Source organism: Rousettus aegyptiacus, unplaced genomic scaffold (genome assembly GCF_014176215.1).
Source record: "Rousettus aegyptiacus isolate mRouAeg1 unplaced genomic scaffold, mRouAeg1.p scaffold_m13_p_11, whole genome shotgun sequence".
NCBI classification, from domain to species: Eukaryota; Metazoa; Chordata; class Mammalia; order Chiroptera; family Pteropodidae; genus Rousettus; species Rousettus aegyptiacus.
In genome coordinates, this window is record NW_023416286.1 from 42,010,648 (window position 1) to 42,037,890 (window position 27,243).

General features: G+C 43.2%; 1 long non-coding RNA gene across 1 annotated transcript in view; it reads right to left on the reverse strand.

Annotated features, from left to right (window-relative positions):
- Positions 1 to 7,754: 7,754 nt before the first annotated feature.
- LOC107515969 overlaps positions 7,755 to 27,243 on the reverse strand; it is a 67,273-nt gene continuing 47,784 nt past the window's right edge. The window contains exons 2-3 of the long non-coding RNA XR_001598161.2: positions 16,746 to 16,838; positions 7,755 to 13,748 (exon numbers count right to left, since the gene is read on the reverse strand). This is a non-coding gene — a long non-coding RNA (uncharacterized LOC107515969). The remainder of the gene's footprint in view (positions 13,749 to 16,745; positions 16,839 to 27,243) is intronic.

Genomic DNA, 27,243 nt, shown 5'->3' on the forward strand with positions numbered 1-27,243 from the left:
GGGCCTGCTCATCCAGGGTATTTGCTTGCCTGCTCTTGGATTTGGTCAGATGCCCCCCAGCTATGGCCAGACCATGATACTGCAACCAGGCCTCCTGGAAACACCCCAGGTAGGACCACAGTAGCAGAACAGTTATGAGAATAGACTGGAGTCAGACTGACCAGCTAGGAGCTCTTGAGCAAGTTCCTTATTTATACCTCAAGTTCCCTATTTATAAAATGGAAATTTGAGTACCTACCTTATAAGGTTAGTGTGAGAATTAAATTAGTTAATATCTGTAAGCATTTAGAACAGAGTCTGGCACATGGCTAGTACAAGATACATGTTATTAAACTCAAGTACATGTCTATCCCCTCGAGGTTTAAAATCACAGACCAGGCATCCAGTCCCAGGCTTGGGGAATCTCAAGGTTGAAAGGAGCCACCTCCCTCCCAGTATCAGAGTCTTTACAACCATAGCACTAGGGGGTAAGCATCATTTGGAATACCTGTAAAGACGGGGAGTTCACTACCTTACATCAGACTCTTGCGGCGTTAAGCAATTTTAACTTGTTTTGTTTTTACCCTGAGCTAAAAGCAGCCTGCCTAGAGCTTCCATCTACTGGCCCAAGACCCAAGCCTGCTCCCTCCCACATGACAGCCCAGCCTCGCATTCCCTTCTCACCCCAGCTCTGGGCACCCTCAGCTGTGCACAGTGATTTACAAGCAGTTTCCATGCTGGCAGGTAATGCAAACCAGCCTAGCACATTCTTGCCTGCTCCCCGCACCTTTCCTTTCCAAAGCCCCCAGGCCAGCATACCAGCACGCACACCCTGTGTTGACAGCTCTGAGGGCAGCTCAGCCAGGCAGGGCGTGGTCCAGAGCCAAGTGGATGGTGCCCAGGGACAAAGGAGAGAGTGTGGGCTCTGAAAAAAGCCTCCAAGCACATGTCCAAAGACAGAGAAAGGAGAGGGTTTTCCAAAATCTGCCTTAACACAGGCAGAATAGACAGGTGGTGGGCCTCCGGGAGGCACCAGGAAGTCTCCTGCCCTTTTTAAGGTCTTGTGCTTTGGGATTAAGCAATGCCCTCTTCCTCTATTTCTTTATTCAGTGTAAAAATTGATGGTGGGGATAATACATAAAGCCTGTGCAAATATATTTCTGTGCAAATGCAACCAACGTTTTTAGAGAGTGAATGACAGAACAAGGTACCTGGGGAAATAGAAGATTCTGGAAAATAGAGAGAAGGGAACACTCCCTCTACTTCTTGGCTTGCCTGGAATGATTGAAAAGATAAAGATAATATTTATATTAGGGACTACCATGTGCTAGACGCTGTCCTTAACCACTGATCTCAATGAATACATGTAATCTCTATAACAACACTATGAGGTAGATACTATGTCCATTTACAAATAACGAAATCAAGGCTCTGAGAAGTCAAGCTGTGTGCCTAACGCCACACAGCTAATAAATGACAGAGTCAGAACTCCGGCTTAATGCTAAGCCCTTTCCACTTAGCACTGTGTGACCAAATCACACTGCCTCCTGGGTATTTCACAAGCACTAGGAGCCTCTGAGTTAGGCTAGGCTAAACAAAGCCTTTCTCACCCCTTCTTTCTCCCACGCACACACTCCACACATTCATACACACATGTACACACACAAATACACACCCACGTGCACAACCATAGGCTCACAGAGCGTACCCAGGACCCAGAGACCCGGAGCCAGCCTCCAGCCCCTCTCAGAGAGCAGACTTCCTGGTTCAGTTCTTGGTCCAGGCTCTCGCTAGCTTGTAACCATTCTAAGTTGCAGCTTTCTCATCTGTAAAATAAGGATAACAGCACCTACCTCACAGGGTTTGAGGGACGAGGAAACAAGTTACTCTTTGTAACACACTTTCAATAATGGGCGAGAGTGTGTCACATACACATGAGAACTGAGAACCGAACCACAGAAAGTGCAGGCAGGCCATGAGAGGTTAGGCTGGGATAATCCATGTCTCCAAGTCCCCGTCTCAAACTAGGAGGACAGTTCCAGATGTAGCCTCATAGCTTTTCCAAACCAAACATCCCAGCTGTAGTTTTAAGTGCTTCGCTCCAAGGTAAAGGCATCCCCAAGCAGGTAGCAAACACTTGCAGGTCCCAAAGGCCAACAGGCCATTGAGGGACACAGGAACTTCCTCCTGGGTTTTTTAGAAAGGTTGAGCTGAAGATTCTAAGTGCTCAGTGTCCAGTAATCCACCTCTACGGAGGAGCAGGTGCCCTAAGGGGTCCTTGCAGCAAGAGCACTGATGGCCCTGGGGACACCTCTAGTGAAACCAAGAAGAGGAGCCATCTGCTCTGCCTCCTCCTGCCAGTCACTGAAGGCAGGACACAGGAGAGGCAAAGGGAAGACTTTTCCCTTGCAGGGGAAAGTAAGCCAGTTTCCCGTTCTGGGAGCTCCTCCCCACCCCACCCCCAAAGGAAGCAGCATGCCTGGCACGGGCGGAGCCTTGGCTGCACCATGCCCAGGGCCCACCTGAGCCACTGCTCCTTTGGACACTGCCATTCCTCCACTCAGAAGTAGGAAACGCAGCTTCTCCATTGTGTTCTTCTCTCACTCAACTATTAGGTTACGGGGAGGAGAGAGAAATGGAGAAAGAGACAGACACACAGACAATCTGTGAGTGTTGGCTTTTCCCTTTTTTTAGACATTTTAGGACCCACTGATTTATTACCAAACATCTGGATTTCTGGTTTTTATCCCACTATTGAAAGAGACTAACAATGGCTCATATGTTCAAGTCAGAACAGCTCAGCAAATATCCACTAGGCACCTACCATGGCTACAGTTTATTTAAGGAGACAGAGAGTAAACAAATAATATAAAGGAGATGCAGTCATTGCTAGATGAAAGATCCCAACACAATGCCACGGAAGCCCAGGAAAGGGATATGTGGTAAAAAGACTAAGAAGTATGTGTTTGTTTTCTAGAAAGTGACCTGGTGATATTCATCAAAAGCCTTTAAAATATTCATAATCTTTGACCTAGAAATTCCACTTCTAAGGATTTATTTTGCGGACGTAATCAGAGGCCTGCATGGAGATTTATATGCGAAGACATATTTATGTTATCTATAGTGGAAAAACATGGGAAACAAAACATGTATAATCAGCACATTACAGGTGAGAGGATGGAGAGGGGAACGTATTTCAAGCAGAGAGAAGACAATACAGAGGTCCCCTTTTCCACAGTTCTCACTTTCCACGGTTTCAGTCACCTGTCAACTGTAGTCTGAAATAATAAATGGAAAATTCCAGAAATAAACATAAGTTTCAAGCTGCATACTGTTCTGAGTAACATGATGAAATCGCACACAGTCCCGCTCTGTCCCACCTGAGATGTGACTCATCCCTTGGTCCAGCGTCTCCATGCCGTGTATGCTACCTGCCCAGTAGTCACATGGTAGCCGTCTGGGTTATCAGATCGACTGTCACAGTATCGCAGTGCTGGTGTGCAAGTAACCCTTATTTTACTTAACAATGGCTCCCAAGTGTAAAAGTAGCAATGCTGGCAATTCAGATACGCCAAAGAGAGGATTAACATGCTGCTTTTAAGTGAAAAGGTGAAAGTTCTCAACTTAATAGGGAAAGAAAAAAAAATCATTTGCTGAGGTTGCTAAGACAGATCTACAGTAAGAACAAATCTATTCGTGAAATCGCGAAGAAAGAAAAAGAAATTTGTACTACTTTTACTACTGTACCTCAAAATGAAAAATTACGGCCACAGTGCGTGATAAATGTTTTATCACGATGATGATAAACACTTAAGATGAAAAAGGTATTAAATTTATGGGTGGAAGACATGAACAACAAAAATGTGTTCCGATTGACATCAGCGTGAGGTAAGGAAGCCAAGACTCAGAGAAGTGAAGTAACCTGCCTAAGTTTGCACAGCTTATAAGGGGCAGAGCCAGGCAGTCTATGCCAAAGAACTTGGTGGCTGTGCTAAGATCGAAGTGAGGAGAGGGTGTGAAGTGGGCAGACCACTGAGGAGCCATGGCAGTAACTCAGACGGGACAGGATGGAAGCATAGAGAGAAGTGAACTGGGAGACAATGAGAGAGGCATAATTTGCAGGACTCGGTGATAGAAGAAGGCAAAAAGAGATGAGAAAGGGAGGAGGGTGGTGGGCAGAGAAGGGTCAACAGCAGTTCCTAAGCCTCTGGTTTGCATTTTTTTGATTTGGGGAACACCAGAAGAATATTCAATGCATATATGTATATATTATACACACAATAGACATATGTCATATGCGTGTATTAGGCAGAGAGAGAAAGAATGGAAAAAAATACCACAAAATGATAAAGTGACTCTCTTTCAGTAGTAGGTCAATGCGCTATTTTTATTTCTTCTTTACACACATGTACACTTCTAAAATTTCTTAAAATAGGTGAACGTTATTTTACCCCATGCTCCTCAAAGGCCACCAACAGCCTAGATGGATTCAGCCTCCATCTCATAACCTTATAGTTATGAGAGTTAAATGTAAAACACATGCCTGACATCTGTGAGCTGGGAGGCACCCGCAACCACCTGGGGGGAAGCAAAGTGTGTCCTCCGCGAAGTTGGCTGGTAGGAGGTACTAAGGAGACAGGGATTTGGGGTGATCCCAGAAAAAAGGTGTCTGCCTGGCAGGGGCTTCTCTGGGATACCAGCGGCCTCCACCGTATTTAGAGGGGGCCCTTCTGGTTTCTGGAGAGAGCAACAGCAGCTGTGGAGTCAGAACATCTCAGCTCAGATCTAGGCCTTGTTACAGGTTGGTAACAGACCCGAAACCAAAACTTGGTTGCTGTGGATGCACTACCGGGAGGCCACAAGACAGCGGGTGGAAGCCATGTGCCAGGCACGTGGATTCACACAATTAAGGGCTGTCTCTCCTGGGCTCTACTGCTGGGGAATGATACTCCTAAGACCAAAGGACACACACATACACCATATGCATGGCTGTCAATTACTCACATTTATAGCTAAAGACAAAAACCTAATACTAACCACTTAAATACACATATACATGCACAACCTGTTCACTCGCAAACATCCACATTTAATTAAAAATCATAACTTGGACAATTTGCAACTTACGGAGTGCTTTTTAATTGAACCTTATCTCATTTGATTATCAAAAATTACATTGTCAGGTAGATAAGCTAATTGTTATTATCCAGTTTTTATAGATGATAAAACTTAGCTCAACATGGCTAAAAGTCTTTCAAAGACATACAATTAGTAAATGACAGTGTTAGACTTACATCCAGTTCCAAACTGGATGCTTTTCCACTCTGCCACACATGCTCCTATGACACATAAACACTCATTATCCCCTAATTCGCGAAGTTTCTTCGCTGCTCAAGAAGAATGCTTGGAATCAACCCATAAGGTGAGAGTAAGAACAAAGAAGCTGATAGTCAGATAGAAAAGGTGCCTCCACCATCCAGCAGGCACACAGCCACTCCATTTACCCTTTTTAATTCTCAGCCTTTATTTGGGACATTCTTTCCACCCAGGCCACCATCCCCAGACTCTCTCCATTTGAAATCGAAGCCGAGCTCAAGACCCAGATCCTTTGAGGACCTCCCCTCCCCCAACTCCAGCACCCACACATCTTTCTCCTTTCTCTGATGTACCATCACAGTCAGATCCTCGAAGCTTAGCCTGCGTGGTCCTCCAGTTGTTTTCTCTGTGTTTGGAGTATGAGCACAGGGGCTCTGCGGTCAGCCAGACGTAGGTGTGAATCCCATCCCCCCTTTCCCAGCTGTGTGCTCGTGGATAAGTTACCTAACATCTCTGAGCCTTGCTCTCCTTGCTGTAAGAGGGGGATGATGATAGTACATACCTTATAGTCATGAGAGCTAAATGTAAAACACATGCCTGACACAGAATAAAAGCTCCGTAAATGTTACCTCTGAATATAGTTTGATTTTTCCAGCAAATAGTAGCTCATGGAGTATTGGACATACAGTCATCCCTCAGTACCCACAGGGGATTGGTCCCAGGATACCCTGCAGATGCAAAATCTGCAGATGCTCAAGACCCTTATATAAAATGGCATAGAATAATGCATACAGTCAGCCTTCCACATTTATGGATTCCCAACCAGGGATCACAAATACTGCTTCTCATCCATGGTTGGTTAATCCCGTGAATATGGAGGACAAACCGTACTCTTTTTGGAACCCCATAAATAATCTAGCAGAGTGTTGGGTACAACCAATTCATTTGTTGGCTGGGTAAAGATGAGTCCCAGCTCAGTCACAAGCTGGCTGAGGGACTCCAGGTGAACTACTTCATTTTTCTGGGCCCCAGTTCTCTAATCTGGTGGAGCTTGGCAGCCTCTCCTGACCCAAAGCAGAGAGTGATTGACAAACTACATGCTGAACAGTAGTAGAAAAGGGAAGTGGCTAAGAGCACCGGGAGCTATTCAGACATTGGGTTCAAACCCTGGCTCCACCTTGAGCAAGTTGCACATCCTCTCTGGCAGTCATTGATGCATCAATAAAGTAAGGGTGACTGCACCAGCGTCATAGCACTGTTATGATAATTAAATGGCAGAATGTGTGCAAAATCCCTGGCATGCAGTAAACATGCACTAAACGTCACTAGTGGTGGAGGGTGTTGTCAGTTGGATCATTATTGTTACTACACATCCCAAGAGTAAAAAGCAAAGAAGGTGCAGAGAAGTCAAGCCACAACTGCTATGACAGAACTGACTTAGAATAACTGCTTACGACAGAATATGTAGTAAAAATCTGAGAGAGAGTGAATTAAATGAACTCCAGAATCTCTTTTATCTCCAATATTCAATGCCAACAGATTGAGCTCTATGCCTTTTCCAAAACTCCCCTCCCTCAAGGTACAGAAAGAAACTTAAAAAACAGCTTGTCCTCTGCCACTAGACCATCTGGGCTTTACCCCTGGCTTGTCCAGTCACGGTTCCCAAGCAGGCAAGTCACACACCTAGGGCTGTACCTATGAAGCTTGGTCCCTGTCGGGGCTAAAATCATAGTCTCCCTGCCCTGAGGACCTCCTTCACCTCCTTGCCTGCCCATGGCCCATCTCCAAAGAGTAGAACTGGCTGGCAGGAGCCCAGCAGCCTCTGGAGCTCCCAGGCTGAGGTAGACAGTGGGAGGGTCCCAGGCCTGTCCGAGTGCTGTTCTTCAGCCAGGAGGCCCAGGTCACCCCTGTGACCCTTCAGGGGAGGGCCTAGGTGGAAGAGAAGGGAGAGAAAAGAGTTTCTTGGAGACCAGGAAAAGAGTCTAGCATTAAATCCTTTTCCCAGCTCTGAGCACTCCCAAAGCCTGCTCTGCCTCCACCCCACCTGGCCCTGAGGCCACACTGCAGCCAACTTAAACCTGGCCATTTGCCAACCCTCAAGTGTCGACTTTAGGTTGGGGAACTAGCAGCTCTGAGGTGCTGACCTTCCTGCCAGGGCCACAACAAACGCCTGTCACAGGCATGAGTGCTAATGACAGGCCCGAGTGGCATTAAGGTTAACACCTGCATTAGTGACATGCCTTGCGAAGGTCAATGGTGCCCATTTAAGCAGCCTGAGGGGAGGGCAGGAGGAAGGGGGTGGGGGGACCAGCTCCCCTTCAGTCCAAGCACATAGCTTTACAACTTGTGCTAAAGCTCTCCCCAGTCATCCATGTAATTGAAGTAACTGGGAGGACTGTCTCCCTTTTACCCTGGAGCAAGAGAAAGAGAAAAGAGGAAGCCACATTTGTCTTAACAAGGCCCTGCTGACTTGCTGCTGGAAAGGTGGGCTCTTTCTGTGCTTGGAGGTGGGGGCGTTGGTGCCAATACCATAGCCCCCGGAAATATTCTTCTCGTTAACTCAAACAAGCCCAGAACCACTGCTCAGCTCCCAGGACTGGCTGGTGCATGCCCCTCCCCTCAGGCAAACCTTCTCCCCTTGGTCTCTCCCTGTTTGGTTTCCTGGCTATTTAGTCCGCGCTGCGGCATCCTCCCCTTGCCACCCACAGAGAGCCACATCTTCATCTTAGGGCTTTGAGATAACTCATCACTTCAGGAGAACAGGAGAGATTTCAGCCAAAGGTTTCCCCAAGCAGAAATCATGCCCAAAAGCGAGTCTAAGACTTCTGCGTAGGAGAAAGTGCCAGGTGGCAGGTAAGTCTGTAAATACCTCAAAGGTTCTTCAGAAACAACAAGGTATGACCACTTTCCTTCTAGTCACCTAACAGTCAAGAAAAATCCATGGTCTGCTTTTTATCGGACACTGAGCTAGATATCAGAAGCAAAAGACACAGCCCCCTCCAAAGGAACAAATATAGTTGGGTAGATAAGGTGTGTTTTCAAGGATCCTTGCTGCAAAGAAAGAAAAGACAGATGCTGAAACAGGTGCAGGTAAGAGTCATAGGAGCAAAAGGAAGTGAGAGTCCATAAGCCCTGCGGCGCATACGGAGGGCTTCTTGGAGGAGCTGGCATTTGAATCCTGAAGGGTGAGAAGATGTGGATATGAGGCAGTAGGGACAGCACACTTCCTGTGGAAAGAACAGCGAGCGTAAGGACTCCGTAGAGGGGAGGTGGGACAGAGCACTCCTGATGCATCATGGCCCTGGATGGGCTGCGAGTTGACCTAAAAGTCAGGAGGAATGTATACAAAGATAGCTGCTCCATTTCAAGAAAATGGAACAGGTGTCCTGGGAAAAAAAAAATCCCGACACTGATTTTTTGGGGTCTGTGCATGTGATACATGGTGGGTGGTGTTATTATTGTAAAAAGATGTCAGGAATAAACCACAGGCCTCTCCACAGATGCCACAGCCAGATGGGAAGACTGGCAGTATTTTGACCTTACTTACACCCTGTGTCCCAGGATTCTTCCAAAGCCTGCCCCAAAGAGCCCAGGCAACAAGTGCTTCCATCAGCAAAACAGAGAAGGGAGAAATGGTGACAGAGCAACATCCAGCGTTTAAACAGCTCCCTCCGTTTCCCACCAAGACAGTTTTTTTACTTACCCCACGCATTACATTTTCTATCTTCCCCCGGGCCTCTAATTCATCTAATTCATGAGGCCATTTTCCAGTTGGGGTAAAAAGAGACCCCAGTCACACTGCTTAGCTCAAACCAGAAACCAAGGGTGGTGATGACGGCAATAGGTAGTACTTACCGCGCCCTAGCTAAGTGCTAGATACATTCTGAGGCTCTTGGTATGTGTGATCCTCACCTTATTATCATCTCCAATTTATAGATAAGAAAACTCAGAGAAATTGAAGGAATCGTCCAAAGTCACAAGCCAGATAAGTGGTACAGACACCTCTTATACAAGTCCATTATGACCCGAGCCCCAAGGGCAATCTAATAGCCACACCCAGATATAAATGGAAATGGGTTTATAAGCCAGGATCAGGGCTGTGACTGGGCAGGAGGGAAATGACCCCCAGTGAAGGCTGTGGAAGTGGGCAGAGAGCCTAGGACACTTCAGAGATCGTCTTCTTTCTTTGCAGAAAAGAGAAGTTCCCAAAGCCTGGCAGGGAGGAAAGGCCCAGGGTTCAAGCCTATATTGGTCGGAAGACGGATTCGGCGTGGGGAGAGCAATGAGAGGAGAAGGGAAATCAAAGCAATAAAACTTCCCCTGCCACCTAAAGCAGGTAACCAGGGAGGAAACAAGGCCGGCAGCATTGTATTCCTCAATCCATATTTCATAGGATGGACGATAACAATTGGACATGTCACTCCTGAAAACCAGAAACTCAAAGCAATTTTAGATGAACTTTCAGAATGATGAAACAAATGGCCATGTTCATGTTATACACCAAATAAATCACACCAAAATGATAGTTGTAATTCCCAAAAGTACACAGAGAATTGATTTTACTATGACACTTATCAAGATGAACGGGTACACCCCTGAGTGGGCCCATCTTAAGTGGCTGCTGCTTAACCCCTGCCCTCCCAGGTCCAGCTCGTTTCCTCCCAGGTCCCCCAGCTGCTCTGAGCCCTGGCATGCGAAGCCTGCCTCCCAAAGCCAGACCGAGGCCTGGCCCTGCCCCATGAGTACTACTTCGCTGGGTCACCAGCAGCTTCCAAATCACTAGGTGAGCCCAAGGGCACGAGAGGGCTGAAGATGACCAAACTTCTATCTGAAATGGAAATAAGCCTCCCTGGCTGTGTTTGTGTGTGTCTGAGGAAAGTGAGAAGAGGCCAGTGTTTTCCCTGGTTGCCTGCTTCATGTTCACGAGTGCCTGCATGCTAGACGTCGTTAGTCAGCTTTTCAGGTGAATTCACTGAAGCTCAGAGAGGCCACCTGACCCAGAGATTTGAATCAAGGTCTTAGTGACTCCAAACTAGATTCTCTTCCCTACATGTTCAGCTGACAATTGTGCTGCTAAGATCCTTCTCCCAACTCTGAGCCAGAACTTCATTTATTCATTCACTCATTCATGCATTCAGGGATCAGCAAGTATTTATTGAGCATCTACTAAGTTCCAGGCACTGGGTGGGAGATACAATAGAGAATAAGATACTATTTCTGCATCACAGAGCTCGCCATCAAGTGCAGGACTTAATATAAATGAATGAAAAACTGCAACAGTGATTCAGTGCTTCAGGGGACGTGCATGGTGCTGTCTCATATTAAGGGGGAGCTGCCTAGGACAGGAACGGCAAAGGAGTCTCCCCAAGGAAGTGACAACTGAGCTGAGAACTGAAGGATAAGATAGTGTCACCAGGCAAAAGGACAACTGCACAGTGGGGACCAGGGCCTGGAAAAAGCAGGTGAGGCTGGAGAGGAAGAGGAAAGAATCCTGAAAGCCGTTGTCAGAAGGGACCAATAAGGCAGAAGGGCTGGACCCACATGCCAAGGAGCTTTATTCCACCGTGAAGCTATGGAAAGCCATTGCAAAGATTAGGCAGAAGAAGAATGATCAGATTTATTTTCAAAAACTCACTCCAGCGCTGACTCGGGGACTACTCTGAGCTTAGGTCGCACAGAGGCTGAGCTCGTATTCAGATTGGGGGCCAAGAAGGCATAAGGCCTGTGCACTTACAAGAATATTTGCATTCTAGCAACTGGAGGTCAGAATCATATTGCTCACCATCAAAGCCTGCTGTAAGACTTAGCGAACAAAGAGTAGATAGAACATGTTTTATAAAATAAGCTATAAGAATCAACTCAAGACAAAATCAAAGAGAGTTGCTGAAAATAAAAATAGATGACGTTTCAGAGTTAATGTCATAAACAAAATCTTTAGCTCCATAGTGCTGGATGTTTTTATACTTCTGATTTCAGAGCTAAGATAACTTTAGCTGTTTTGTTTTGTCAGGGATTTTTCCTAGCTTGTTTTTGTTTTTGTTTTTGTCTTTTGTCTCCTTAATGCAACTAATACAATCCCAATTCTGCCTCTTACTTTGTGCTCTTGGGCAAAAGCCTTGACTTGTTTGAACTTCAGTCTTTTCTCTGCCTCTAAACTATTATGATCCTATGACATACAGAGATTCTATAAGTGGCATGCACATTTATACCAGACAGTGAATGCTTGTCGAATTCAAACTCTGGGGATTTACAGTTAGTCCTAATCCAGAGAAGAAGTAACAGGAAAGGACCCTGAGCCCCCAAACTGCCCAAACACAAGCCCACTGGGCTCAAGGAGTCTGGCTTAGAGCAGAAGACAGGCTTTTAAAGCCACAACCATGACGATTTGCCCCATGTTTTTAAAGATCAGAAGTAATGAAATGGTACAGTGATCAGAATCCAGTCATCCCAAAATTATAAAAGGACAAAAAAGCAGGACTCAAGTAAATGCCTCCCAATACATTTCTTCTCTCTTGAATTCTCTAAGTTATAAGGCAAATATTTAATGAATCAAACTAGAAAGGAGAGAAATTTTAGTAATGTTCTCCTGCCTGACCAAATTTAGAGAAAGACAATTAACAGTGACCATAGTGTAACTCAGCAAAACCTAGATACAAGCTCTTCCCAGATGCCTTTAAACCAGTAATTTTCAAATTTAAGTAATAAAGGATGTGAACACATTTAAGGGAGAAATATCTCACCGATACCCTTGGGGTTGATTTAAGTCATTTTACAGTCAAGTTAATATATACAAACACTAACCTAGATATAAATCTTTATGCTTCCAGCTCTTATGCAAATATAAAATAAAAACAAATTTATAGGAGAAATACAATTAAAACTACCAAACCAATGAAATTCAAATTAACAACATGAATTTTCTATGATGGATAATGATTCTTTGCAGAAGCTAAGTCTCTGATATTTGGCTTTCCAGTGGAAAGACATCATTGTTTTAGCTTCCACTTTATTGTCAGCTCTGTCTTTTGGACTTTAATATGATGGCCCATCATTTAATCCAGAGGTCGGCAAATGTTTTCTGTAAAAGACCAGATTGTAAATATTTTAGTCCCAAAGGACCTTATGGGCTCTGTCACACACTACTCAACTCTATCATTGTACCATGAAATCAGCCATAGACAACGGTAAATAGATGGGCCTGGCCGTGTTCCAATAAAACTTTATTTACAAAAATAGGTGCCAGGCAGGATTTGGCCCCAGGGCCATAGTTTGCTGACTCTTGATTTCATCCATCATCTTTATTATGTCATCATTTGGCCTTTTGCCTTTTAACAACAAATTTCATTCTTAACTATTGATTTATTATTTTTATTGACCAGTCGACTCAATAATTCACTCCAAAATTCAACCTTGAAAAAAAATTAACAGAAAATGTTTCTTGCCTATTTACTACTCAATCGCTGCTAAAAAAAAAAAAAAAAAAAAAAAAACATTGAAATGTTTTTAAAGGCAGTATCTGAACAACATACCTTCTCAAGTGGGAGTGGGTACCATTGGGTTCTGTGTGCCTAGAGTCCCCTGGACCACGTGTTGGCTCGGTACTTTCATTTCTTTTCTCTGTTTGAACTACCAATGGATATCAAGCAGTGACATCCTTTTATCTTCACTGGACATGAACATATTATTTAAGATTGTCAGCCTCTGCTATTTTCTCTTTATTTTGTCATTTAGTCATTTAAACAAAAACAATTATTGAGCACTTACAAATGTCAGGCACTGATGTGAGCACTTGAGATCTTAAGTGGAAAAAAACAGGCCAAAACCCCTGCCTTCACAGACCTTACATCCAAACTGGAGAGTGGGCAGTAGAGACAGACAATAAAACAAAAAACAGCCTACTAATATATAAATCGTGTAGTATTACTGAAATCAAGCGAAGGTCTATATTAAATAACTTAAGGAACCAGCATCTTCATCTCAGAAAATAATCTCCTATTGTAAAATAGCATCCCAAAGAGAAATGTTATGTTTTTACCCTGTACAAGAATTCGATGTCTGCAGACAGAGAATGTTTGTTTTGCCACTCAGACAGGTCAGCCTAACAGGAGCCAGATATACTACTCATCAGGAGCCCTGCGCAATCACATCTGAGACTACTTGGGTGCCAATGTGGTCCAAGCACAGACGCTCCAGAACTGGAATTGGGTGACATTATTTGGTATGTGCAGATGCTCTAAATACGTCGGTACTATGGTTTTAGTGGTCTCTTCTCCCTCACAGCTCCTCACGGCATGGCCCAGAGAAGACCTAAGCAGGCCTTGGAAGGCCTTGGTCAGGTCCTGGCTCTGCCGCTGGTGGCCGTGGATGAGTCAGCCATTCTGTTTTGAGTCTTGGTTTCCCCATACAGAATTCTGGAATGACAGAACTGCCTTTCTTGTCTTCCTCATAGAATTCTGAAAGAAATCAAATGAGATAAAGAATTTTGAAAACTAAACTGCTGAGACCCGGTCTGTCCCCAGAAAAAAAATTTGTGGGCCCCCAGGGCGGGCAGATTTGTATTGCTATATAACATAGCCACAGGCCCCTTCCGCCTACTGGGCCTTGGTCTCCCACACTGGTTCTCACCTACGGTCAGCCCTATATATGGTCAATCAATAAAGATACTTTATAATTATATTATTACTTTATTATTATTACTGTTATTATGATATCATTGTGTTGGAAGAACTACTGAAATCCAAATTCCTAGGCTGCTCACATAGTTGAATCCTCTTTAAAAAGGAGAGGGCCTTATCTCTCTCCATATTCATCTTCACTTCATGAACATAATTAGTTACCAAGCCTAAAGATTTTTTTTCTCTTTTATTTCTTCTTGCAAAATCTTTTATAGACTAACAATATATATTCTTATCTTTTGCTTTAATCGGTTTGAAAAAATCTATCCTCCAAGGCCTATTGCTACTGCATTTTCCTTGGGGCTTTAGAGAAGAAAAAAAAGCAAAGCAAAACAAAATTCCATAGCCCTGCAGACTGTATTTCTGCAAGGTTTCAGAGTTGAATACGAATAAATATTCATATTTACTGGATATAAATGGGTGGAAGGACGTGTTTTCTAAAAGCTCTCAAACCAAACTTGACACGCATATCCTCGTCCTGTCCAGTTCTTGCTGGGTGAAAGCAGTGAATCAGAACAGACACAGCATCATCACTTATTAAGCCCTTATTATAAGTATTGCACTTTCCTACATGTATCAGTATCAACCACGACAGTTTACTGAATTTCCACTGAGGGAAAATCATCCTACTATATACACCCAGCTAAATGCGAACATGTCCCTTTCTCTCTCTCGTCCTCTTCCTCTCTCTCCAGCTGTCTTCTCTCGGTCCCACACAGACTGTTCTTATTCAAAAGCTGCCTAAATCATATCTTATAGGGGACAGTAGCCTGAGGTTTACAAAGCCTAATAGTGATGTGGTTCCCAAGAGAACTAAAAGATCACCCATCATCCTCCCCACCTCCCAGCCACCAGGCACCCCACTCCCAGGAGGCAAACCTAAGCCAGACGGCCCCAGGAAAACAACTCCCCTAAGATGACAACATTTTCCATTTGCAGTCTGTTTTTTTTTTTCTTTAATATGTGTGTTGTGTGCTTTTCCCTTTGTCAAAAGAGCACAAGCCTTTCATTTTGCCTTTTATTTGTCTTGCTGCCGGTACAGTGAAAATGTATTGGCTTTTCAGTTAGTGATTACACATCATCACATACCCAATTTATAACACCATGCCCCAAAGAACAGATGTAATAAAGTAAAGGCAGGAAGTAGCAACCTTATAAAACCAAGCCGCCGACTCGAAAGTCTTTACATGTGTGCAGGAAAGAAAACATTACCTACACAAGGCCTGGGAACTTGTATTTGCAGATGTATGGATGCAGATCTAGGGGGCGAGTGGGTCAGGGAATAAAGAAAGCGGGAGATCCAGTTTCCTGGACTAAAGTGCTAGGTGTGCACACAGGTGAGATGTGCTACCTGTTGCACAACCTTGAAGGAGGGCATTAAAGGGGACACGGCAAGAAAAGCAATTGGCACAAGATCTGGCACATAGTAAAGACCCCATATATGATTATTATCTGATTATTATTATCGGAGGTAAAAGTTCTAAAAAAGAGGAATGGTTTTGAGTCCTGGACCTACCATCAGCTACCTGGGAATATCGCTTTACCCCTCTAAGCTAGCTTCCTTGCTTTGTTTTGGGGTTGGTTAGTTTTCTCATTGGCAAAATGGTGATGATAAAGCCAGCCTCACTAGGCTGTTGTGAAAGTTAAATAAAATGTCAGCCGTTCAGCACCTAGCACTTCTTCCCTGTGTACACACCTAGTAGAGAGGAGGCACTCGAGTCAAGGCAGTGTCATTATCTATAAAGCAGTGGTGTCCACCTAGGTGGTTTCTGAAGTCCCCACCAGCTCTTGCTGCCTCTGTCTCTGTTGTCTTTACCCTGCCATATGTCCCACTTTAACGCAAGCCAGGCCCTTCTAGGACAAAAACCTCAAAAATGCCCTGCCTGGCCAGGGTTGCTAGAGACGAGCTTCCTCTCTAAGATCACAAAGCACTTTTAAAGTTTGTTGCCACTCACTTTTTCCACATTTTTTATAAACCAGATCCCAACTTGGCTCTATAGTCACAGAACTGGAGAAAGAAAACTTGTTTTCTCTGAGGATCAAGAATGGATGTTTGAGGAAAAATCCAGAACAGACTCATATCACACTTTGAGAATCTGAGTCGACAGCTTATTCATTTGTACTTTAATTTTAAACATTGTTTTCTGATTATAAGAGCAATATAGAAAACACAGAGAATATAATGAATATATATGACTACCGTTAACAGTTTCACATGTTTATTTATACAGGTTGAGGTCAACCTGTATAAAACATTTTACATCTGTTTTCCAGTTAGTGTTACATGTTATTATACAATTAATTTCCCATATCATTAAAAACCTCTTTAATGACATCATCTGCAATGACTCCATAAATACTCCCTTATTCGAAGACCACTGATTTATTTAGCCATTCTCCTACTCTTGGCCCTTCAGGTTATAACCACTTTTTAACCCCAACAACCTTTGAAGCACCATGAACTATGCTGCTCTAGACCAGAGGTGAGGAATCTGAATCCCACAGGCCACAGGTGCCTCTGTCCCCTCCCCAGCTTCACATTGAGGCCATGCTATAATTACAGGATGAGGATCGGAGAGCTGCCTCCATGCTCCCTTTTTGCACACATGTCCAGAATTAACGTTTTAATAGCTAAAGAACTGCACTGTTACTCTCACAGACACAATTCTAGTCAATAAGATAGGTAATCAAAATTGTAGAGGAATCATTTTTTTTACTAAAATCCTATAAAGTTTATTAAACATAACACAACCTATAAATCTTTTTTTTTCTTACCTTTGATCTAGACTATCTTAGTCCAAACTCTTTTGACTGCAAGGATCAAATGAGCTCAAATCAAAGATATTATTGCCAGGATACACGGAGGTCCTAAGGGAAACCAGGAAACATCGAATTAGGCCTTAGGAAACACATAAAACAGGGATTTTCTCTCTCACTCTCCACTCACCCACAATTTCTCTGTTCTTCTGTGGGCCCACAATCCCTCCTCTTCTCCCTCCCAACTAGCTTCTCTGACTCTCAGTCCCTTATACATTCAGTGAATACATATTTCCAAAGTGGCTCCCTTGCCCCAACTCTATATGGCCTTTCAGTATATGCGCCCAACACCAGCCTGCAATATCCTTCTGGTTCCTGGTTCAGATTCCCCAAAGAGGGACTCTTATTGGCTTAGGAGTACATTTTGTCCCAATCCACATATGCCATTGATTGTTTCCTGGCCAGCCCACAGTCAGGCCACTCCTATCTACCATGTCAATACCTGGTCCAATCAACTGTGACAAAGGATGCAGGGTCACATGGGCCCTGCTCACTCAGCAAGGCTGTGGGAGGACAGGAGAGTCCCTGAAAAGGGAGTTTGGGCCAGGAGGAGCCCCCGTGTCTAATTCCTAGACAAAAGATTATGACCGAGTCAGAGATTTTATTTCCAAGGAAGTTCTAGTAATACAGTTCTCAGGAAAGTGCCAACTAATGTTCTCTCTTTCCACAATCAGGAAAACAAATATGTTTCTTGGAAAACATCAGTCCTGTGTTCTCTTCACTGAGTTCCTGATTCCAGTCAATAGCCTTGAGCCTCTAGCAGGTTCTTCAAATCAGTCTAGACCTGGTATACCTGCAAGCTGGGAAGTCTCCACGAGCATCTTGGGATTGGAGTGATAGTGTTCTGACAGGCGTACTGCTACCTTGAGCTTACAGTTGTCTGATCTGCAGGAGGTCGTAGGTGCAACCAAAAGCCACTAGGCTTCACACTCCAAATATTTCATAAGTATAACACACAAAATTTACAGCACTAACAATAAGGGGAAATGTTGATATGACAAAGTAGGAGAAGGTATGTGTAATAAAGACATCCAACAATATACTGCAATTAAAATATAGTAAGAACTCTTACAAATTAAAAAAAAAAAAAAGATGCAGTAGAAAAATGACCAGAAGACTTAAACAAGCACTTCGTAAAGGGGTATTTAAATGGCTTATAAATATATAAAAATGTGCTCAACATTAGTAGCCATTGGGGAAATGCAAATGAAAGAACAAAACGAGATATCACTTTACCTCATCAGAATGGCAAAATGAAAAAAATGTCAATACCAAGTTTTAGGGAAAATAAAGAGAAACAGAAACTCCCATGTGCTGTTGGGTGGGAGCAGAAATTGATACACCCATTCTGTAAATTTATTTGACAATTTCTATTAAAGCCGAGCTACATATATCCTATAGGACTCAGCAATCTCACTCTTAGGTATACGCCAAACAGAAATGCAGGCAACATAACATTATGTGAACGTGCCAAAAACTAGAAGAAAAAAAAAAAATCCATCAACATAAAATGGATATATTGGGATATAATCATACTGGAGAATGTTATAAAACAACACATATAAATAACCTACTGTTACTTGCAACAACATGGGTGAATCTCACAAGCAAAACAAGCCAGGAACAAAAAAAAAGTATATATTGTATGATTTCATTTATATAAAGAGTTCAAAAACAGACAAAACTAATCTATGGTTTTAGGAGTAGGACGGTGGCCGATTTGGGGGAGGAGGCTGGGGAGTGGCAGGAGTTGGGCAGAGAAGGGGTTCTAGAGTTCTGGTAATGTGCTAGGTCTTCTTGTGGGTGGTGATTACATGAGTGGGTTCGCTTTGAAATAGTTCATCAAGCTGTCTACTATGATTTGGGCAGTTTTCTGAATGTATACTATACGTCAATGTTTAAATATTTGTTTTTTACAAAGATGATTACTATATAATGTGATATATGCAACTATCCCCAAACATCATGATATTCCATGTATATATGACTGACTCTTATGAACCAGAGAGGTTAAGTGATTTCCCCAAAGTCACACAGATAGTAGTGGGCCGAGTCAACCTAGATTTTAAGACTCCAAAGCCAGAACTCTTTCTACTGCACTCTGATGTTTCCATCTATATATCAAAGCCTCAACCATAACCCCTACTCCTGGCAAGACTGATCAAATATTCTTCTACTTCACAGAAAGAAGAAACAATTGATATTCAAGACATTTTTTTGAACCATGAACTAACCTTGATGTAATGACAGCTCTATAGTGGGCATTAGCCAAACTCAACACTCAATTCTTTTGCCTTGCATATATAAGTCATTCCTGCAAAAACACCTCATCAAGAAGGCACCAAACCAAGGCAGCCCCCCTTCCACCAGCCTCCTTAGACAGCTGCTGTGCTGCTGACCTCATGTCTGATACTGCAGCTTTGGCAAGGATGCCGTCCTGCTCTTCCCAGGCCCATTGTTGTTTTAAGGGTGTATTTGGTTCAACTTAAAAAAAAAAAAAAATTTAAGGAGAGAGAGAGAATGTAAAATTGAACTAAATTAAAAAAGGACAGAGATTCAACTACTGGGCTGCACCTGGATTTTATGCACCTCTTGAGACTGTGGGTGTCTCGTGGGAAGGAAAAATAGAGAGCTTTGTCCCAGGAAGAGTTTAACATCATAGAATTCGCCACAGTTCAAAGAGACTTTAAAGTTCAACTTCTAAGAGCAGAGAATAATAAAGACAACACTTAGAAAGCATTTTACAAGTGCCAAACCTTTTTCAAATTTCTCAGCTGATCCTCCCAGCAATCATTTCAGGTAAGATGGTGTTATTGTCCCCCTCTTTCGAGACAAGAAAATCAAAACTCAGGTCATTTGCAGAGTTACTAAGTGATGGCCTCCTGTTATTGGTATCAGGTTGGATGAGTCTGAATTCCAGGCTCTTCCCATCCCACCACACCATAAACCACATCCAGCTCTAAGGGGACACCTAAAATTTGTCATACTACTTTTCAAGGAGCCTTGGAGCCAGAGACTAATAGGGTTCTAAAAAGTCCAACTGACATGTTAGCTCAAGAGTCTGGCTGGTTCCATGCTGAATGGTTGTGGCTTTTTACAAAGATGCCTGTGCGGTCATAACACATTACATTTGTATAGAGTGTCCCTCAGTTAGCTCTATAAGTCTGCAAGCCTTAACTACTGCAGAAGACTTAGCCAGTTGGGTTGTAGCCCAGGACTGCTTTAAGAGCATTACGAAGTTAATGGAGAATGAGTAAAATCAGCATAGAGGATGCAGCCCTCCTATCCTTTGTTATTTCTCACCCTAGACAAAACGTTGCCCTTATAGAGCCAATATCTGCGGATATCAAAGGACCCACTGTGCTCCCAGGCTGATTCCTGCAAAGTCACAGAGGAAATCAATTGGTGTCCCAGAAGATGGGCAGTGAGCACAAAACCAGCAGGTCTAGGATGAAGATTTGCCCAGGAAAGGGATGGGAAGGTCCCATGAATCACCCATTTCTTCCTCGAGTACCTCAGAGCCCTGCCACATGCTTTCCAAGGAGGAGCCCACTAAGAAGAACTTCAGACTAGAAAATTCCCTGCCTAGATTTCTCCTGGCAGCTGAAACAACACCATCAGGAGCCTATTAAGAGCGCCCCCACCTCCTGTTGCTATTATCCCCCTGGGGCAGAAGCCTGCCGTGGGACTAGGGAGACCTACACAGTATTTATAATACATGGCGTCATGGATCAATTTAAAAATCAATTGTTTTTTAACAGTGAGCTTTCTTGTTCATAGTCTGGCCCTAAACAACAACAAGGGTGAAAGAGAGTGCTGTTTACGCAAATGAGGAAGGAGAACTCAGAAAGAACATACGCCCTTGTTTTAGAAATTGAGCTGCTGTAAAGAACTTCCTGTTTTCAGAATTACCTTTCTTTGCGCGCATGTTCTGACAGCGCATAACAAACTCTCTTCACAGGGCAAATTGGAGACAAGCAAAGGCTTAAATATTGCTGCGCTGCCGTCACTACTTTAAAATCTGTGCCCACAGAGCCACTTTGGTGGGCATGGCCGGCTGGCTGGAGGAGTTGCAGGCCTGGAGCCAAACCCCAAGTAGCCACTCATTGCCTTTTCCTCCCCAAGTTTCCTGAAGTTCTGCTGATTGTGCCCCAGAGGCCCCAGCTCTTCCTGAATATAGCATGAGCTCACGCAGCAGCTCTGGGCACACCACGGCCTTGGCAGAAGGAGACCGGCTGAGCCAGTGGGTCTGCTCCCATGGCCAGGAAGACTGGGCCAGTCTGATTTTCAAAGGAGCCAACCCACAGAGCTTTGGTTCCAACTCTTTGAAAGCCCTTCCCTATAGCAACATGACTAGGGGATGGTGATCCCCCTGCCTGCTGCTGCCCCTGCAATCAAAAAGAAGAAAAATCTGGGCCTGGAAAAGTGGTTGCCGTGAGCTAGAGCCCAGCACAGAACAGCAGACACCCAGACTTCTGTCAAGAGCAAGTATTGACATTTATTGACTGTCTGCAGACAGAGGCAGCATCAAGAGCTCCGGGGTTACTGAGGATTGGCCTCAAAGGAAGATCCAGAAATACCACATTGCCTGTGCAAAACACTCTGCAAACCTGAGCCCTGTGCCAGAGGGTTAGCCTAAACAGCACAGTCATACCAGACACAACACAATCTCAAAAGCTGAAATAAACATGTACCATAGTCAAGCAAGGTCCACTGACCCAGTGGTTCTCAACTAGGGCAGTATCACCCTTTCACAGGCCATTTGGAAATTCAGGGTGCGAGTTTTGGGTTATCATTGTACCTGGGAGATGCTGCTGGCCTTTATGAGTAAGCACCAGGGATGAATCGCCTCCAGCAATTCAGGGAGACAATCCTGCACTAAGAATTATCCTGCCCAGAATGTCAATAGTGTCCTCGTTGAAAAAACTCAGTACCTACCATACTTAATTCTCAGCCTGAGTTTCTTTTGTCTCCTTTGAATTAATTTCACAGTCTCCTGCAATGCCCTAGGTTTGGCAGGGCTCATTAGTTTATGCGGGCAACCTCTTTCTTCTTGCGAGGTGCTAGTTGGCATGAGAAACTGTATAGTATAGTGCCAAAAGCATGAGTTCCCATGAACCTTCCAAGGTTAAATCCCACCGGTGCAACCATGGTCAGTTCCCCATCTGTACATGTGGGTAATAATTTGTTCCTCCCTTGTAGACCTGTTATGAAGATTCGATGAACTAATGCACTTGAAGGGCTGTGCTTGATGCGGGTAGCTTTTTTACTGTTTGAGAACAGTTACCCCAGGAATCAGGATTTAAATATCAAATCTTACAGTGAGTTAAAGTAGAATGTAGGTTGACTGGGATGCAGAAAATTGAGCTTCAAACCCCAAATCCACTCTTTTACCCATGAAGACTTAGGCCAGCCAATCAACTGACCTCTCAGAGCCCCATCTTTTCACACTTGAAAACATTAATAATAACAATAAATCCTTCACAGGATGATTGTGAGGATTCAATGAAATTAGACAGTAAGAGTGATCTGACTGCTATAAAAAGCAGTACAAATATAAAGTATCCATCACACATTTCATCTATGTAGAACCATCTAAAGCTAGAATATCACGCCCATATGTTGCCGTTTTCTCCTTCACTTAGGATGACATCATTTCCTCTGTAATTAAAAGTAATCAATGCAGTAACATATAGAAAGAGGTTCAACCTCACTAATAATAAAAGATGCATATTAAAATATCAAGAGACCATATTTCACATAACATGTTGGCAAAAATTCAAAAGGCAGATGATGCTCAGTGTTGGTGAGGGAAACAGGCTTCTTATATATAAACACTGTGGGTGGGAATATTAATTGATACAATATTTCTAGAAGACAATATGGCAAGACATACTGAAAATTATATATATACATACATATATAAAAGAAATAATTAGCACTTTAAAAACTGTACAAATATGTTTATTACAGCAGTCCTTACAATGAATAAAAATTGGAAATAGTTCTTTATATGTTCTTTAACTGATGATTGGTTACATTTATAATGCCACATCCTTATGGAAAGATGTTTGCATTAAATTATTGAGTGATAAATAGAAAAGTATTGGAAAGTACTATGGTATAAGCCCATTGTTGCAAGAAAAAAAATACAAATGTTTTTTAGCTACATTTCAAAAGTATGAAAGAAAATACACTAAATGCAGTGGTTACCTACAAAGGGCCTAGGGGTTGGAGAGAGAAAAGATTTTCAATTTATATCCAGAGGTACATTCTCCTGGAATGCCAAATGATCAAGTGTTAAAATTCAGCCAAATAAGGAGCCAAAACCTATACATAATTTATATTAAAACTTTATTATTGTAATTTTGCATTACAACTATATTTAAATTTGGAAGGTTGACATAGAGTGTAGAAACATTTTTTCTGGACTGTCAGCTTAAAGGGATGTTCCACAGCCCCTCCACTGCCCATTTTAAGAGATGGCTATTTTCAAACAAAGCAGGTGAGAAGCAACATATTTTGAAGGGTGTCTCATTTTTCTCTAACGATGTCTTTTTTCTCGGTTCTTTTTTTATTCTCTATTATGTCTGAATCCAAATCATTTATCATAGATGTTATGTGTGATTTTGGAGTGTTTCCTTCTTTTGAAATGTTCAGGTGATAAAGCTGACATTCTGTCTTTTATTTATCCTCACGAGATGTAAAGGATTCTCAGATGAGGCTCTTTCTTGAAAGATGCATGGCCTAAATATAATTTAACATTTAAAAATTTAAAAACAGTTCTGAAAGTTTGTTTTGCTTAATGTCATGAATGTTACTACAAGAAATCATTCCATAAAATGAGAATTAATGACATAATCTAATTGTCTTAGTCAACTCAGGCTGTTACAACTAATTACCATAGATTTAAACAATAAACATTTATTTCTCGTAGTTCTAGAGGCCGGGAGTCCAAAATCAAAGTGTCAGCAGATTCGCTGTCTGGGAAGAGCCCTCTCCCTGGTTCGCAGTCTCCTTGCTATGTCCTCAGATGTTAGAAAGAGAGAGTAGGTCTCTCATCTCTTACAAGGGCACTAATCCCCTCATAGATCTCCACCCTCATGACCTCATTTACCCTAATTACCTCCCGAAGGGCTGACTTCTAAATACTATCACATTGAGGGTCAGGATTTCGACATGCGGATTTTGCATGGCAGGGGTGAGGGGGATAAAAACATTCAGTCCATAGCACGAATCTGCTTTTTTTGTCCTGTTATCTTTTAGGTTTTCACAATATTTCTGGTTTCCGAAAGGGATGTAAAGGTATAATGTTTTTCTCAAAGTGGTCTAGCTAGCATATTGTCTGTGACCATTCATATTAGATGTCAGCTATTCTCCTATTTGTTTAACTTTTACAAGTCCACAATCTTTATACATAAAATTAACAACTTGCACACTCATCCTTACTACAGCGCTTCACTATTACAATAATAGATGCACATTTTTACTTCAACTGTTCAGTAAGATTTCAATATACGAAGCGCAAAAGAGAGCCGCACTCTAAGTTACATCTCGAAGGCTTGACTCTGTTTCAAAATGAAAGTTTAGTTATTAATAAATCCGAATGCCATGACTACTTCATATCACCACTGCTATTATGATTTGACATAAAACAATCACACAATCATTGACCAAACACTGATTCAGGGATGCCAGGAATGACATTGATGCTGGCATCAACTATCTGGCCTCCCCACAGCCAAACCCAAAGCTGAAACTAAATATTAGATTTGGGCCAAATACCAAGGCTGAATGAAGTTGACCTTCAGGGCATCTCTAACTTCCTCTGTCACATTGTTAGAGTTTTGTTTTTTTTTTTTTCCGAGAAGTCTGTGTTGTTGTTTTTTTTTTAATGATTAACAGATATTTCTATTAAAATCATACATGAAAGTACTAACACTCCATTCCTAAAAAAAAAAAAAAAAAAATGAGCAGGAACATTTTAGAGGATTGGACCTCTAAATAGTTCCCAAGTTTTTTGAATAGTGGTTGTAGTGGATTACAGAATCTTCAAGCTTGCAGTCCCCTCGGAGATCAATGTAACCCACCATGCCTCCCACTCAGAAGTTCCCGATGGTGTCAGCTGTTTCCCCAGCCTCAGTTTCCCCTCACTCCACACCATGCTTCCACATGCTGCTGAGGCAAAGGGTTCAAACATCGATCTGACTACTTCTAGCCCCTGTGCAAAACTCTCTAGGACTTCTTTTGCTGACAGGATAAAGCTTAACTCCTTCAGGGTGACATTTAGTATCTTAGCATCTTCTAAAAGATGCCACCTTTCAGCTTCTCAGCCTCATCTCAGGCTCCCCTTCCCTTGCAAACTGTGCTTCTCCTACCCTGGACTCTGCCCTTCCTGTTCCCTTCACCTCAAATACTCTTCCTGGTGAACTCGTACTCATCCTTCAAGATCCAGCATCAACATCACCTCTTCTGTGAAGTCCTCTTCTACCATGTCCCAGCAGAATTCATCGGTTTTCACTGCCAGTGTAGACGGAGAGGCCCTACCTCATTAACATATAAATTCCCGAAAACAGGCACCACATCATTATCATTTTCAATCCCCAGCCCCCTGCACAAACGTAGCAAATACCTCCTTCTAAAAAATAAGATTTCTTCAAATGTTGAAACAAAGAACGAATGAATGAGTACATATAATTAGTCCCAATTTTTTGTATGAATTTTACATTCACTCCTCGATGTTAATAGAAATGTTCTGAATACGTCGCAAAGCCACAGATGGAAGCCACCCAACCATCGGTTTTCGAACCTCATTCTCCAGAGACTCAAGTTCACAGCAGAGACGGAGGGCCACTGTAGGTGCCAGGAGAAGCAAGGCCTCCCCTACCCACCCACATCACATAGAGCGGATCCTGTCTGCTCCTTACATCCAGGTTCCCAGCGATAGTGCGTTTGCCAGGGGCAAAAGTTACCGCTGCTGTGAAGAGGCTGAAAACTGCTGTCTTAGACCGAAAGGCCACCATTTGATGAGCAGGCCCAATTTGAGAAGGCACCTGGAGGGCCAGAATATTGAGAGTGGAATGGAATTTTCCTTTGAAACCAATTTTGTGTCCTTGGGCAAGCTTGTGCCTCAGATTCCCCACCTATATAGCAAGGCTACCGATGTCTGCCACCTGTGTGTGACCGTGGGTGGGGAGAAGAAAGGGGAGTTGAGGCATAACAAATGCAAAGTTTGTAAAGTGCACTATTATTAAATTTACAGAGCAATGGGTTTTACTTATGTATACCCCGTGTAACCTCCACTCAAATCACGATCTAGAGCCATTCATTTCCAGCACCCCCAGGACTCCCTCATGCCCCTTCCCACTCTTCCACCACCATCACCCCCAGCCCCGCAGTGGTAAGCATTATTCTGACTTCTTTGCCCAAAGATCAATTTTGCCTGTTTTTAAACTCCATTTAAGTTGAATCCTAAAATATGTTCTTTAGTGGCTATCTCCTTTCATTCAACATAATACTTGGAGTTTCGTCCATGTTGCTATGAGTTTGCTTTAGTTATTGGGACAGCCAAATGAAGTATCAGAGAAGAAAAGAATTTGTAAGGAATAAAATACAAAAATATTCAAGGTGTAGCATTATTAGCTAAGTTTCAGGCAGTGTTCAGACTGTAAGCTCTTTGAGAGTAAAAACGATATCTCATTCATTTTTTGCATTTCTATCCCTTAAAATTACACCTAGCTTAAAATAGAAGCTTAGAAATTTTTGATTGAATTGAAAATTATTATTATTGCATAGACCATCTGGCCCTTTATATCTCATCTTTTTTTCACCTACAGCCTAATTGCCACCCCTTCACCTCCCCCACACAAGCCAGCCCCGCTGGACTCTGCTCTTTGTCTTTCCTCTGGGCTGTGCACAGGGTCTGTTCCTGCTTTCAGCTCTGTTGCTTCCTTCTTCAGACACCAGAATGACTCACCAGGTAGAGAGAAGGAAGCTAGGAGAAAGTGGGGCCGAGTGGCTCAAAGGCCTAGACAGAAAACGGTCAGGAGAGGATCCCTGGCCAGCCCAGGAAAAGAGCTGGAAGCAGACTCGGTGGTCAGACAGGAGACAGCGGCTGCCCCAGCAGGGACCCAGCCTGGGCTCCAGATCCGGGAGAAGGAGCCCCTGGTCTCCGTCTGAGGCCCACAACCTTCCCTCATTGATGTGCACCGTGGCCAAGTTTAGAGCTCACCCCAGCTGTCAGGGCACCCTGTCACTCCAGCTGTTCCTGAGCAATGGATTCCTGTTGCCAAGATATGGATTTGGTTTTAATAACAGTTAGTGCAAACACTGTAAATTTACTGCTGCGAGAGAGAGTTTTTGAAAACGTCCACTCTGGCTATAATTTTTCAGCCGCGCCAGCTGTTTGTGCTCAGCTCATACCTGACATGGTGCTTTGAAATAGCAATCACTGTAT